This window comes from Dasypus novemcinctus, chromosome 31 (assembly GCF_030445035.2).
Source record: "Dasypus novemcinctus isolate mDasNov1 chromosome 31, mDasNov1.1.hap2, whole genome shotgun sequence".
Classification (NCBI taxonomy): Eukaryota; Metazoa; Chordata; class Mammalia; order Cingulata; family Dasypodidae; genus Dasypus; species Dasypus novemcinctus.
The window spans coordinates 26,525,103-26,540,149 of record NC_080703.1 but is presented as its reverse complement, the minus strand read 5'-3'; positions in this window follow the sequence as shown (position 1 = coordinate 26,540,149).

Here is a 15,047-nt window from a genome sequence, read left to right as displayed (position 1 = left end):
AGTTTATTATTATTATTATTATTGAAATAATGAAAATGTTTTAATAATGAGTGATGAGCACACAACTACGTGATGATACTAAATACCACTGATTGTATGCTTTGGATAAAACGTATGCTTTATGGGAAAAAAAAACATATTATTAATTAAGACATGTTACTAGTTCAAGGGGAGAAAATAGATTAATGAGACACAACAGAGGACCAGAAACAGACCAGAGAGGTGTATGGGGATTTTAACACGTGTGTGTCTGCGTGTGTGTGCAATAGCATCGGCATCACAAAGTAGGGGAAGAAATGATTGCATTATTTAGTAAATGGAAGTAAGAAAATTGGCTCACTAGGTTTGAAAGTGGAAGCCTATATCGCAAAACACACAAAACTTCAAATATATTAGAGACATAAATGGAAGAGTTAAAACCATTAAGGTAAGGGTAGTATATGAAAATATCTCTGAGGCCTTGGAAATAGGAAAGGATTTCTTATATAAAATCCGAAAAGCATAAACTCTAAGGGACAAATTGATTAATTTAACCACATCAAAATTAGAGAAATCTCTTTAACAAAAGACACAAAGTTGTCAGCTAAGTTCCCAGTCAAGACTGAGAGAAGATGGTTCAGTCATCTAAAACCTGCAGGGGATTAATATCTAGAACTACTGAGGAATTTCTCAAAATCAGCCAAAGAGAGAAAGGGAGTGTGGGAAAGAGAGGGAGGGAGGGAGAAAGAAAGGAAGGAAAGAGGGAAGGAGAGAAGGAGGGAAGGAGGGACAGAGGGAAGGAGGGAAGGGAGGGAGGGAGGGAATGAAGAAAGGAAGGAGGGAGGGGTAAGGATAAGAATAGGAGTTTCAAAAAATGAGAAATACAAGTAGCTTAGAGAAATATGAAGAGATACTAAATCCCACTCTTAGAGAAATACAAAAAAAATTGGGAACAACTTTATACCCATCAAACTGGTAATAATAGAAAGCTAGATAATATCAAATGCTTAAAAGTTACAGGACAAGAGAATCTTCATACACAGCTGATAGAAGTAAAAACTAATTCAGACAATGTGATGGACAATTTAACTTTATCACTCCTCGGGATATTCCCCAGAGAAATTCTCCTACAGGTTCACAAAAAGATATGTGCAAAATATTTATTGCAGCATTGTTTGTGAAAGGAAAATTCATCACTAGTAGAATGGATAGGTAAAATGAGACAAGTTCATACGATGGAAAACTAGGAAAACGATATAATAGTCAGAAGCAATAAACCAGATTTAACTAGTGCACATAAGTAGTTCTTAAAAACATAACACTGAATTTTAAAAAAGAAATATTTCATTTATATCTCAGTTACACTTATGCAAATTCATATAAACACACACACACCACTCTATATATCTTCAAAGCTACACCAATGTTGAAATAAACAGATTCAGGAAGACTAGAAAGCTCACCCTAGAGTGAGTATCTAGGAGGTGAAATGGCAGGCACTGGAGTGGCCCTGAAAGTGGGGACGAAAGAGAAAATAATAATGAAATAAAGTAAAAGAAGAACCTCAAACAGATTCAAAGTATGTCATTAGCTGAAGGACATAAACCCCTCTTTGGGTGGCTGAGCCACACACACACCCACACACAGATACACTATCATTCTTTGTGCCTATAAATCTAATGAACTCTGATCGCACAGCCTTCATTTTATCATCCTAACCATAGAGCTATCAGAGGAGCCTGACTCACTGCTGAAATGAAGGAGTAATATAGAATGCCTTTGAGTTATCGAAATAGTAACCATATCCTTAAAGAGTTATTGTTCTTGATATGACTGACTTGTTCTCAGTGACTAAGTGGGCTAGACATGCCTTATAACAGTAATTGCCAAATTATTCTCCAAATTTCTTCAAACTGATCACTTCATGGTTATCTTCTAGAACTATTTTAAGTGTTTTATATTGAGCTTTAGGTAATTCCTGGTATCTCCTTTTTGAAAACGAGGTCACATTTTCCCCAGCCTTACCCTTCTTGTGCCTCTCCCCTTCTCCAAAAATTCTCAAATATAATGAAAATAATAATAATCTTAAAATAATAAATCTAAGAGAAAAACTGCAAGCTCCATCATGACTCAAGGATATAATCCCTCTGGGATTTGATAGTTAAATGTGTCTAAAGTAGCACTGTGACTTTTTACTAGTTCATTAATATTTGATATATTTTAATACTAAGTTATTGATTATTCACTATAGGCCATGGCCTTTTTAAAGGGCACCAGTGATTTAGAACACTATATAAAGATATTAACATATCACGGAGAAATAAATAGCAGGGGAACATGGAAACTACGGACTCGATATTCAGCTGACAAATTTAAAAGGGATTAACTTGTTGATCTAAAGGATACAAAAAAGATATGTGAATTCCAGTTCCAAATTGTCCATTCGTGACCTTTATCTATGGAATGGCGTGCTATTTGCCAGGATTAAATGAGGTAATGGATGTGAAACATTCCTGTAAACTGCAGTGAAAAATAAAGGGATATTTTAGCTTGGATTTCTGAAATTGTGTCCAAAGAAATGAAAGTTTGTATTAGGTAAAAAGTTTTTGGTTTATATTTAAGAAGCAGCGCAATTCAAATCAGCCTAAGCCATAAAATGAATTTATTAGCTCATTGTCTGAGAAGCAGAGAGGGAGACTGAAAGCATGGGCTCAATGGATGTAGACTGGCCCCACTTCCTCTCCTTCTGTCTTTCAGATCCAGCTCCTCGCTCAACACGTTCTCTACCATCATGGTCGCAAAATGACTGCCAGTGGCATCGGGAACTATGTGCTTTCTGGTACAAATTTGAAAAAATTAGGTCTGCAAACTGGGAGTTCAAATAAAATCTCTGATTAACCTGACTTGGGATAGATGTCCATCTGCTAAGTTATCACTGTGAGACATGGGGGCTCGCTGATTGGCCTCAGCTAATCAGAGTGGCCAAAGTGATTGCCTTGATTCACTGTAGGTGGCAGTATTCACATACCTCCAAGAAACGGATGCTGGGATGCCAGTCAGCCCAGGTGAAGGACAAGTGTCTCTGGGAAAAGAGTTATGTTTACTCCTGGAAGTCCTTTAAGCTGTGAATAGGGCAGCCAGCTTCATTTACTTCAAGCCAGACCTGCAAGAAAAATCCTAGATTTCACCCATTAATAATTTCTCTCTTCCCTGAACCCTCCCTTCCCCAAATTCTTCTCTAGAAGCCATCCCATCTTGCTTTCTGAATCCAGTGACTCAAAGTCATCAACAGTCATGGTTTCTATTTCCTAAGCCCCTTTTCCATATCGGCTTACTAGGCGAGACTTTCTCCCCATATTCTAGCAAAATTTTTCTGGCAAATGTCACATGTTTTTCTCAGTCCCAATCTCACAAGGTCATTTAGAATCTTGTGCCTTTACTGCAGGCACCTTCTTTTCTCCTTTTCGGGGGGTATCTGACCCACATCATAATTTTCCTCCTTCCCTCTGGCTCACGTGGGTCTCCTTTACTGATTTCTCCAATTTGACCAAGACGTGCTGGTGCATTTCTGACTTCTCTTCCATGCTGCTTCTTATTCCAAACCCTCACCCATTCCTGGGACTTCGAGTACCACCTCCGTGCTGATGGCTCCTGCGTGTAAATCTGCCCCAACTCCCTCATATGTCAATGTCCTACAAGGCATCTCTAATTCAATGAGCACAGATCCCTCAAACTCAAACATTTAAAACAAAGTTCTTTTATTGACTAGTATTTCCACTCCTGATTAAACCACAAAAACCTTCTGTTACCTGGGTAAACGGTGCCGCTAAATTATACAGTCGCCTAATACAGAAACTTCAGTACTACTCTCAACTCCTCCTCCTCCTTCACCTCTCATATCTGTTAGTGACCTAGTTCTTTCTTTAACATTCTTACCCATGTCCTCTGGTGTGTGCCCTAATTGCCCTAAATAGTCTCCTGGACTATGGTATTATCCCCCCAATTGGCGCCTCTGCTTCCGTTTTGTGCACCAGCCACACAGCTGGTGCAGAGAACATGAAAACATCAAAAGTATGATCATATAATCCCCTACTTAAAACCCTTCCCTTGTTCCCCATTGCATATCTGGCACATTTTAAGCTTCTCTGCCTAAAAGGGATGCTCTGTGGTGTAATTGATAGCATTCTCGAAAAATTTCATTTAAATCAGTGAGTGTGATGAAGTGTTACAGAAAGTTGATCAAGATTCAATTCCTCCTTAAACCTTGTATCTACCTCTGGCATTACACCTCTGTGGCAGGCACTGTCATGTTATATTTATTACATCACTTATTGCTAATGCAGCTTTAAGAAATAGGTTCTCATATTAGCCCCATCTTGTAGACAATGAAACTGAGGGTCAGAGAAGTTAAGTAACTTGCTGATGATCACATAAGTAGCAGAGCAGACGTATAAATTAACTATGGTAGCCTAATTCAGAAGTTTACTTTTTGAACCATCCACTCGAGGGCCTACATTTCTCTATTTTGGCTTCATTAACTTGACTAAAGATAGGTGAAACATTATATTGAAACTGTTGTCTGTAGATGTATTTTTCTATGGTGGAGGCCCTACAGACTTTATAAGATTCTCAAAAGAATCCATGACACAGACAAAATGGATAAAAAGAAAACAAAAGGAAAAAGGGGGTAGGGGAGAAGACTTTTAATTTACAGGGGCTGTGAAGTGATTTCTGAAAAATTTTTTTCGGGAATCTTTGAACGACTTTGGAGCATTTTGAGTTTAACGTAATCTGCTCATTTAAAATCCCATCACATCCTTTATTAATTAAAATTACTTCCAACAGGGTGCAGACGTGAAACTCACAAGGCAAGAGGGATGATCTGTCCTGAGAGCTGGAGGTGTCAAGAATCCCTCTAGGACAAAGGTCAGACGTGTGGTTGGACATGCAAGTATGGGACAAGTTCAACCTCAACGAAGCACCCAAAGAAAAAGAACCATAGGGAGTCCTTCAGGTAAGGCCATTGCTGAAACCCAGATTTGCATGGAAGGCTGAGTCCATTCAGATTTTCCCAGGTACAAGCCTTCTCTGTTGGCACAGTGGACTTCTCCAAGCTGGATCCCTGCAAAGTGCCCTGCTTGCCTTGATTAATGAGTCTCTCCATAAAGCCAGTCTTAGTGATGACATGACAAAGCTCCTCTGTCCCTGTGTGTTAACGGTACAGCAGGACCATTAGCTGTTGGCAAGTATCCCAAAATTGCTCTGAAGATGTAGAGGAATTCTAATGAAATGTAAAGCATTCATCAAAATGAACACAATAGATTTTTCAAAGCTCACGCTCAGTATTTCCTCTTGGCAAACACTCCTTCGTTAGGCAATAGCATTTTCTACATAAGGGAAAAAAGTCTTTTGAATTGTCTTCTTTATCTTTTCTGTATTTTCTAAATTTTAATTTAGGAATATGTACTGTTATATGGAAAAACAGAATCCATAGACATTCTTTATTTTCTAATTTTTCTAAAGTCTTTTCTTCTTGTGGTTCCCAATGGTGGTTTATTATAACAACCAACAGGGAAGATTTGTTAAAATGTACATTTACTGAATCAGGATTCGTTGTACTGGGATTGGAATTGGGGTATGTAGTGTCTAAAAATTCAGAAGTTTATGTCAAAGTCTCTTACTGGTAATGGACCCTGTTGATTGCCCACCCAGTTCATTTCTCATCTTTTCCATGTTTTATTTGGGTAGTCACACTTCCCCCGATGCAGCCCATATTTTTTAAGAAGCCTAAGCTTCCCCCAGCTGAAATGGTGGTTCTTGAATGATTTAAGGCAAAGGGTTCGAGTGTGGGCATGTGACACATGCAGTACAATCAGGTTTGATCTCAGCACTCTTGCCCAGAATGATGAGACAAAAGCCCTCTTTATTTCACTAGAATTGAAAAGGAAAGCTCATAGTTCTGATGACTATGGCAGCCATCTGAAAACCATGAGGAGAACCAGTCTTTAGAGAAAAATGGCACCACGGAAGCCAGAGTCGGGAGATGGAATAAATCTGGATCTTTAGTGCTACCATCAGGTTGGAAAATCAACCAACCATGGAGTTTTTAAGCCTCTGGATGCTTCGATATACAAGAAACAATAAATCCCTGTCATTGAAAAGGTCAATTGAAATTAGGTTTTTCTGTTCTTTGAAACATATAGTCCTAATTGGTGCACATCTCCCTACAGTTCTTGGTTCCACCTGCAATACAATATATCAGCTGCTTTAATTTAGTCCAGCACTTGTTTGGAACACCCAGGATCAAGCTCTAATTTCCCTCATGGCAATCAAGTAACATTAACTAAAAAAAGAACTTGATGTAGTAACTTAATGACTTTCTCCCACTGATGGTCATGACCATAGGCCCTCCATAGTACCAAGACGACCCTGGCTTCATTGTCCTGCACCTCCAAAACCGTCTCCAGGCTCTCCCTTGGCTCACATCTCCTTGTTCTGCCTTGTGGTCTCTAGTTCTGTCCCATTGCCACTAACCTGGACTCTGCCTCCCTGCCAAGCCATTTTGGATCAATCCCTTTATTGCGATAGTCCATATATTTTTTCAGTTCACTTCCACCCCAGATGTTGCCTTTCAGATATGCTTAGTTTTCTCATCCATCTGCTGGGAGCTAGTCCTACCCCCCAGAATGCTAGGACTCTGGTCTGGCAAGGAGAAGGATTGGTCTGATCTGGAGATGTTGATGTACAATCAATGACAAGCATCCATCTCGCAGTAAAATGAGATCATTGATTTGGTGATAACTCTGAGATCTCTTCCAATTAAAAGATTTAAGAGGCCAGAAGACACAGCCCACACACTTGAAGTATTTACAAGGCCAGTACTGAGAAGGCCCCTGAAGGTTAGAGGATTTGGTAATCAACATCTTCCAATAGCACTTTTCTGTCTAATAATTAAACATTTCCAGGCCCACTCCATATTGGTTGGAAATAGGATACATATTAATTCACATAGTCAGCTTTTTATTTCTCAGAATGTGGGACACATACATCTTACTAATACCAAAAAAAAAGTCATTCCAAGATATAAAGTCCCATCATATCACTCTCCTCATTAATCTGCATCAGTAGTTCCATCACCAACAGGAAAAATATTTGCCATCCTAAAATACTATTGGTGATTTAGCCATTCTCTAACTCAGCCCCATCTTTTGCTATGTCTGGCTTGTGTCCTACATTCCAATCTAACCAAACCACCAACACTTCCTAGATGTCACTATTTTGTCTTTTCTGTTTTCTTGAATCAGAAATACCCTCACCCAACTTCTCATCTGGTAGACATACTACTCATTCAAGACCCAGCCAAATGATCACACTCCTAACCAAAGACTTCTCTCTTTTTTTTTCCCCCCTTAGGACATGCCAGGGATTGAATCCAGGACCTCATACTTGTGAAGAACCTTCTCAGATTTTTGTCACTGCATCTTCTATGTATAAGACAGACTGTGGAGGGGAGAGGAGAAGGGCTGCATGCTATTTAAAGCATAGGAATGATGTCCAGTCAATGCCGTGGCTAGCCAGGTCAACAACTTCTCTTTTACAGAGGAGAGAGTAAGCAGGTGGACAGAAGGGTAGAGGCTCCTCTGCTGAGTATATCCCACCAGAATTGGAGCAGAAGTTCTTGCCCTGTTTACAGTACCTAACAACACTTAGAGCTCTCTAGCTTGGGTATGAGATGCACGATAGCAGAATCAATATCTTGTCCCTAGGACAGTGCCTGGTATACCATTACTGCTCAGTGGATATATATTTTATTTATTTATTTATTTATTTATTTATTTATTATTTCTCTCCCCTTCCCCCCCCACCCCGTTTGTCTGTTCTCTGTGTCTATTTGCTGCGTCGTCTTCTTTGTCCACTTCTGTTGTTGTCAGTGGCCCAGGAATCTGTGTTTCTTTTTGTTGCATCATCTTGTTGTGTCAGCTCTCCGTTTGTGTGGCACCATTCTTGGGCAGGCTGCACTTTCTTTTGTGCTGGACGGCTCTCCTTACGGGGCGCTCTCCTTGTGCGTGGGGCTCCCCCATGTGGGGGACACCCCTGCGTGGCATGGCACTCGTTGCGCGCATCAGCACTATGTGTGGGCCAGCTCCACACGGGTCAAGGAGGCCCAGGGTTTGAACCGTGGACCTCCCATGTGGTAGGCGGACGCTCTAACCACTGGGCCAAGTCTGCTTCCCAATGGATATATTTAATAAGAGTGACAGATGGACTGAATAAATGAATCTTGGCCTTTAAATCTAGAATTTAAAGAATATCGGGCATTGGTGAGAAAGTAGAACAAATGGAACTTTCAACAATATTGGTGGGAGAGTTAACTGGCACAATCATTTGGGAAATTATTTGGCAGTATCTCCTAAACCTAAACATACAACTGGTACTCAATAATTTCACTCCTAGTTATATAAGAGAAGTAAGTGCATATGTCCATCAAAAGACTTAGACAAGAATGTCTTATTAGCTTCATTCAAAATAGATAATATTTGGAAATAACCCCATTGTCCATCAACAGCAGAGTGAATAAATAATGGCATATTATGAGTAGCAGCATACTACTCATAAATAGAACAACTATTGCTACCCAGAACAGCACAAATGAATCTTGCAGATACAATAAGGAGTAAAATAAGCCAGACACAAAAAAAAGAGTACATAGTGTTTGATTCTGTTTATATGATGTTCAAAAACAGACAAAACTACTCCATGGGAATAGAAATCAGAATCACAGTTTCCTCCAAAGGGATGGGTGGTCTTGACATGGGAGAGGCAGGGCTGGGATATTGGAAACGCTCTATTCTTGATGTAGGTGCAGTTACATAGGTGCGTATGTGTATGTGTGTATTTATGTATATGCATAAACACACATGTATATACAGCCATACCTACTTACGTATATGTAAAATTCATGAAATCGTAGGTTTAAAGATTTGCATACTGTATGTATGTAAGGTTTCTATAAAAGACATTTTTTCACGATTCAAAGAAGTTTTAGATTCATTTTATTTTTGGTTGACCATAAAAGAGCACAGTGAGAAATTAAATCAGAAAGAGTCAAAAGGTCAGAATTGGGAGGAACAAAGCTCTCATTTTACTGATGAGTTCACAGAGCCCAAAGAAATTAAATTACTTAACCGGTGCTTAGTAGATAGTTGCAAAGCAAAGTCAATATGCTTTCATTATCCCATTATCCTCAGTCCGTACAAAAGAACTAAACAGTGGAAATAAATGAGGATTGGAGAGATGACAGTGGAGGCTGAAAGAAAAGAAGAGGCTTTTTTTCTGCTTCCCCATCCTCCTCACATCCCTTCCCTATTTCCCATTCCTTTCCCACTTAATTTTCCCTACCGGGTAATGGTCCCTCACCTTCCCTGGTCTTCTCTATTGTCTCTTCCATTACCCATTCCAGCCAACCACAACTACATCATAGTGGAGAGACCCACATGAGAGAAGCCAAAAAGTAGGTAAGTTTAAGGCATGCGTCTTTTAAAAATAGCTATTAATAGAGTTTTATAATTATTTACATCATACCTCATTTCTAAAAAAGAATTTTAGTCAGTTGACAAAAATGCTTGTATTACAAGAGGATAAACAGAAATCAAAGAAAGTGGGGTGAAAAATTTGGAGGAATAAGATAGCACCAGACAAGGGGTTAGTGACTTAGGATGGGGAGATATTTTCATCATTGCCTCTAAAACGTTGATATCCAAGTCAGGACCTGCTGCTGTAACTTCCATTCTAAAGGGATCCTGGCAAGGAAGAGAGAGAGCCAATGATCTTTATTTAACTTAGAGCAAACTAAGGGATAGAGGGATCTTCTTACATTTGTATTAATTTTGCTGAATATAAACTTAAGAAATAGGAAATGATGTCTGTAATCTAAATAATAGAGTTGCTGCCAGTGTGCAGCTGAGCTGTAGAATTGTTAAAGAGAAAACATGATCAGAACAGACAGGTTAGAAGATTTCCTAGTCTACACCAGCCCAGAGGCCTCAGCCAACAGCTGTAGATCCTACCATGTTACTCTTGCCATATAATTGGCCTCTACTGAGTTTATGAACTGATGCACAAAATACAAAATATAATAAAATTAAGTGATGTGCAAGGATCACAATTCCAAATGTTGACAACACAGAAGCCAGGAAATGCACATTTTGAGTATTCTAATTTTTCTGCTCATTCCCCCAAGTCCCACATATATCACCAGGATTCTAGAAACCAGCCAAGGAACTGAAAGTATTATTTACTCCTAATGCAAGAATTAGAGTAGTGGAAATTATGGTAGGGTCATTAATTGCCATCTATGATCTATTACTGTTGTCTGAGCAACCTCAAATAGAACCACTTAATTTAGCTTCATGAAAAGTAAGATTTGCATTTTTTGGTTTTCCTTGTAATAAGTATAGTAGAAAAGGAAAAATATGTGAGGGCTAAGAAATCCCTGAATCTTAGAAATATTCAAGAACTCTAAGTGGTCATTGAGGAATCCACGTTATGGTTGGGGGTGGGGGTAGAGGCAGAGGTATGGCTTGGCCAGGCCTTGGAGAGCCTTCCAGCCTGGAACCACTTCCAGCAATTGCTCTTTGGATGTGAGGCCATGACCCAGCCTTCTCACAATTGCACGTCCGATCTCTTAATTTAAAAGTATGGTTGGGAAAGTTGATTTTCCAGTACCTTGGTGGGTAAGAGTTAGGGCTCTGAAGACAGTTGGAGATGTGTTTTAAACCCCAGCTGCAAACTATATTAGTGATATCATCTTGGGCAGGTTATTTAAATGGCCTTAGCCTCAATTTCCTTGTCTGTAAAAGGAATATAACAATATTACTTTCCTGATAGGGTTGCTGGGAAGATAAATGATGGGACGTATAGTCATTATTAACATTAATATCATTGTCTCCAGTATCATAGTCACTACTACAATTCACTTAGGGACTGTTGGCGAAATAGAGAGAGAAAAACATTATGATTTTTAAAGGCAAAATAGCAAGCCCCCAAGGACACAGACAAGGGCCATTCACATGCGTATTTAAAAAGTAGGTGTCAGTGCTTTGCTGAACACGTGGGAGGACTCAATCCTCCACAGACATCAATAAGGGGACTGCACTGAATCGACACATAAATCAAGTGCACCATCAAAGTCTAGGAATTTCCAGTTAATAGTAAGAGGCTCGGATAAAAAGAAGTGGCATGCCAACAGAGCAGGCACGGGATTCTTCGAGGAAGGTCAGCAGAATTCAGGCAATGCACCAGGAAGAATCCAAACCAAAACAGAATAAAGACTACTTGTTTGGGCTCAGGGTCTAAAAGTCATCCCTTCCTCCTTAGAGAAGAAGGACTTCAAGTTTATATCAGCACTTGATGTATGTGTCTTTTGAAGTGTGCTGTAAAGAGCATTTGAAAGCTGTTATGTAGTCCATGTAATATAGTTCCTAATTTTAGAGCATAAATTAGGTCGTTTGTAACTAATCTTTTTATTATTGTAAGAATATCCCAAAATAAGGAATCTCTCTGAGTATTATTATACCCTGATGACCTAAGGGACTTTTGTAGTTGCACAGGGGGCAAAGCCAGGTAAACTAACACTGTTCATGCTTTCAGACAATACATTGTAACACGGACTGCTTGATCCGCTCTGAACGAAGTTGAATCCTATTTGTGACAATCAGATTAAAGTAATTCCTTAAGACATACATTATGTAAAACATCAGTATGCATCACTTCTTGGAAATTCCCCAGTACATGGAAACCTCCTAGCAAGCAGAAGTCTTATCTATTTAACCAGGAATAAGGCATCCCGACAAGCTTTCCAAAAACAACAACAAAAATTTCTTCTTCCTGAAGCTTCAGGGAATCATCTTTGCCATCTTCACTGGCTCATCAACTGAAAGTGGAATTTCTGAAGAAACATTGGCCCTAATCAACAGTTTCTAGAAATCAACATCACAAGATGCTTCTTGTGGTCCACAGAGCAGGCAGCCTCCACCCCGCAGAGATCAAGGGAAGGAAAACACTTTGTTCTAGGTGCCCTAAAGCCAGGCACATCCAAGCCCCTTTATCCAAACTCCTCTTACAACTCAGCGGCAGATACTGCTTTTAAACCAATCCCTCACTAACCGGTCCCTTAACAGCAAAGAACAAATGATGGTGATAACAATGACAATAATATTAGCTGACACTTAATGAGCACTTATTATGTGCCAAGCACGATTATGCGTGCTTTACTCTACACCGAAATGTTTAATTTTCCCATAACACTATGAAGTAGGTCCTATTATTATAATATGCATTTTGCAGATGTGGTAGCTGAGGCATAGAAGCGCCAAATAACACATGCAAGTCTGCACGGCTAATTAAGGGACACAGCAAGGATTTCGTATTGAGCTTTTCGACTCTAGAGGCCATATTCTCCACCACCATGTACTACTGCCTCTTGAGGACATGCGCTCACCTGCTGGGTGTCCATTTTCCCCAGGGCTCAGAGCCTCCTTTGGGCTCTAAGCTAGTCTAGCATTAAAAAGAGGCAAAGGTAGAGTAGAAAAAGGGACAAAAGAGCTCTCATGAGAGAGAAATAGAATTGATTTAACAAGCAATCCTATAGTTTAATTTCTATACTTTCTAAATATAGCCCTTCTTCCCTTAAAACTATTTTTTAAGAGAACAGGAAAAAAATGTTAATGCGCTTAGAAAGGGGCAGAAAATGAGCAGAGAGGAGTAAATTGTTATCCCTAGCTCATTGTACAAATGTAAGTTATTCTTAGGAGTAGTGGAAACGTATAAGAAATTCACCAAATGCAGTTCTGCCCAAAGACTAATTCACTGTGTCTGCAAAGTGCTTGGCCAGTGTGTTAACTCTTTGCAGTTTCTTGCAGTCTTTTACCATCGTAAAAGTAATTTCACCTTCCTGCGCCCCTATTTTCAAGGGTCTGGGGAGTGAGGGGAAGTGTGAGGCAGATGGGGTGCCTATGCTCAAGGTGAAAGGAGAACGAAAGTACTTATTCATTCAGCAAATATTCATGGAGCATTTCCTACGTGCCAGGAAGAAATGCTCAGGATATGAGCTCCGTGTTCCTTAAGGAGATTCAAGTCTAGAGCAGGAGTCAGTAAACTTTTCCAGGAAAGGACCAGACAGTAAATATTTTTGGCTTTCTGGGTCACGCGCTGTCTGTTGAAACTACTTAACTCTTGTTGTACCACAAAAGCAGCCATAGATGATCCATCAGCTAAAGGACATGGCTGTGTGCCTATAAAGCTTTATTGAAAAGAAACAAAATAAACAGGCAGCTGGCCAGAGTGACCCACAAGCCAGGGTTTGAAAATTCCTGTCCAAAAGAACACCTCAAAAAAAACTTACAGGAAAAATAATTTCTGCATTGTTTCATGTTCAGATCAGTTTGTCCATTGTCTACATCCTCAAACAACTTTTTTTTCTGAGTATCAAATTTTTGGATTCCATTTAGTTCCTGGAGTCTTTTTTCTTTTTAATAATTTTTAAAAAGAAGTTTTAGATTACATAAATGTTACATAAAAAATATAGGGGATTCCCATATGTTCTACTTCCTCCCCCTCCCACACTTTCCCACATCAGCAACATCTCTCATTAGTGTGGTACATTTGGTACAACTGATGAACCCATGTTGAAGCACTGCTGCTAACCATGGACTACAGTTTACATCATAATTTATACTTTGCTCAGCATAATTTTGAAAGTTATGACAAAATACACAAATTTGCTGAAGAAAAGTCTGCAGTCAGTTGATTTTTTTCAAGGTGATTTCCCAGAAGATTCTTCCTTTTCCTTTGAAGTCAAGGAATCTTATTAAGATATGTCTCAGTGATCCCAATCTGAAAGTCTTCTTCTTTCAAAAGATTTTAGTTCTTTTATAATTATTGTTTTGGCAAGTATGTTTATCATACTATTTTTACTATGCTTTCTTTTTCTAGTTTTAAAAGTTTCCTCAGCATGTCATCTTTTTGTTTTATATATTTTCTAACCTTTAGTGGCATACATTCTTTTGGTCTAGTAGTTACTATAATTTGTATAGTATTGGTCAATTTCTTTCTATAAACAATGATGAATTTAATACATTTTCTGTTTCCTCTCCCTTGTTCTATCAACTCTACCATCCAATTTTAGTCAACTATTTTATTTTATAGATACCTTTGTAATGTCCACTTATGTGGTGGTTTATTATTTTCTTTGTTTTTATTTTTGTTTGTTTGCTGAGGTCATATATGATCTCTTCCTAAATTCTTACTGTCTTTTCCTTGAGCATCTGCATTTCTGCTTCATATTATTGCTCCACCGAGGTAATAGGATAATTAGGTTTATTGAATTTATGGTTAAAAAACATGGTTGTGATTTTTACCTGTTTGATAGTAACATTTTTTTTCACAAGAGTTTTCTTTCTCTGCCAGGTTTTTTTTTTTTGTAGTTTTCAATCACTTATTTAGGTTCATTCTTTATATTTATCCTGTGTTGTATACATTTCATTACTCACCATTGCAGGAGATAAATGTTTTTCTGTAGCAACTATTTGTAAGAAGTTTGTGTTATGCAGGTTCCCTGTCCCATGCATACTTGAATATTAGTTGGTTTTGTTTATAGATTGTTTAGCTTTCCATCTCCCTCAGCTAATAAGATAGACAACCATAACGGCTTTTTTTTTTTTTTTTGCCATGCAAAGACTTTTTTTCTCCTCCACTGCCACAGAAACAGACTGCTTCCTACAAATATGGCTTACCTGTGTGATTCTTTATTTGACCCTATCACCTTTGTTTCTTGAAAGGAATTCAGGACCAGGGGATTTCCTAAAACGCTGGGGTTGAGATTTTTGTCACCTCAGGCTGTGCACTCACCTTCCAGAGGTGACTTGTTTCCTGCTGGCTCATTGGTCTTTGGCCACAGCATTTCTCTCTGCTTCTTGTGCACCCTTTTGCCTGAACTCTACTTTCTTAGGCTGCCCTTTTACCAGTTTTGCAGTTTGGAAATTTTGTTATCTTTTAGTTTTTCTGAATAG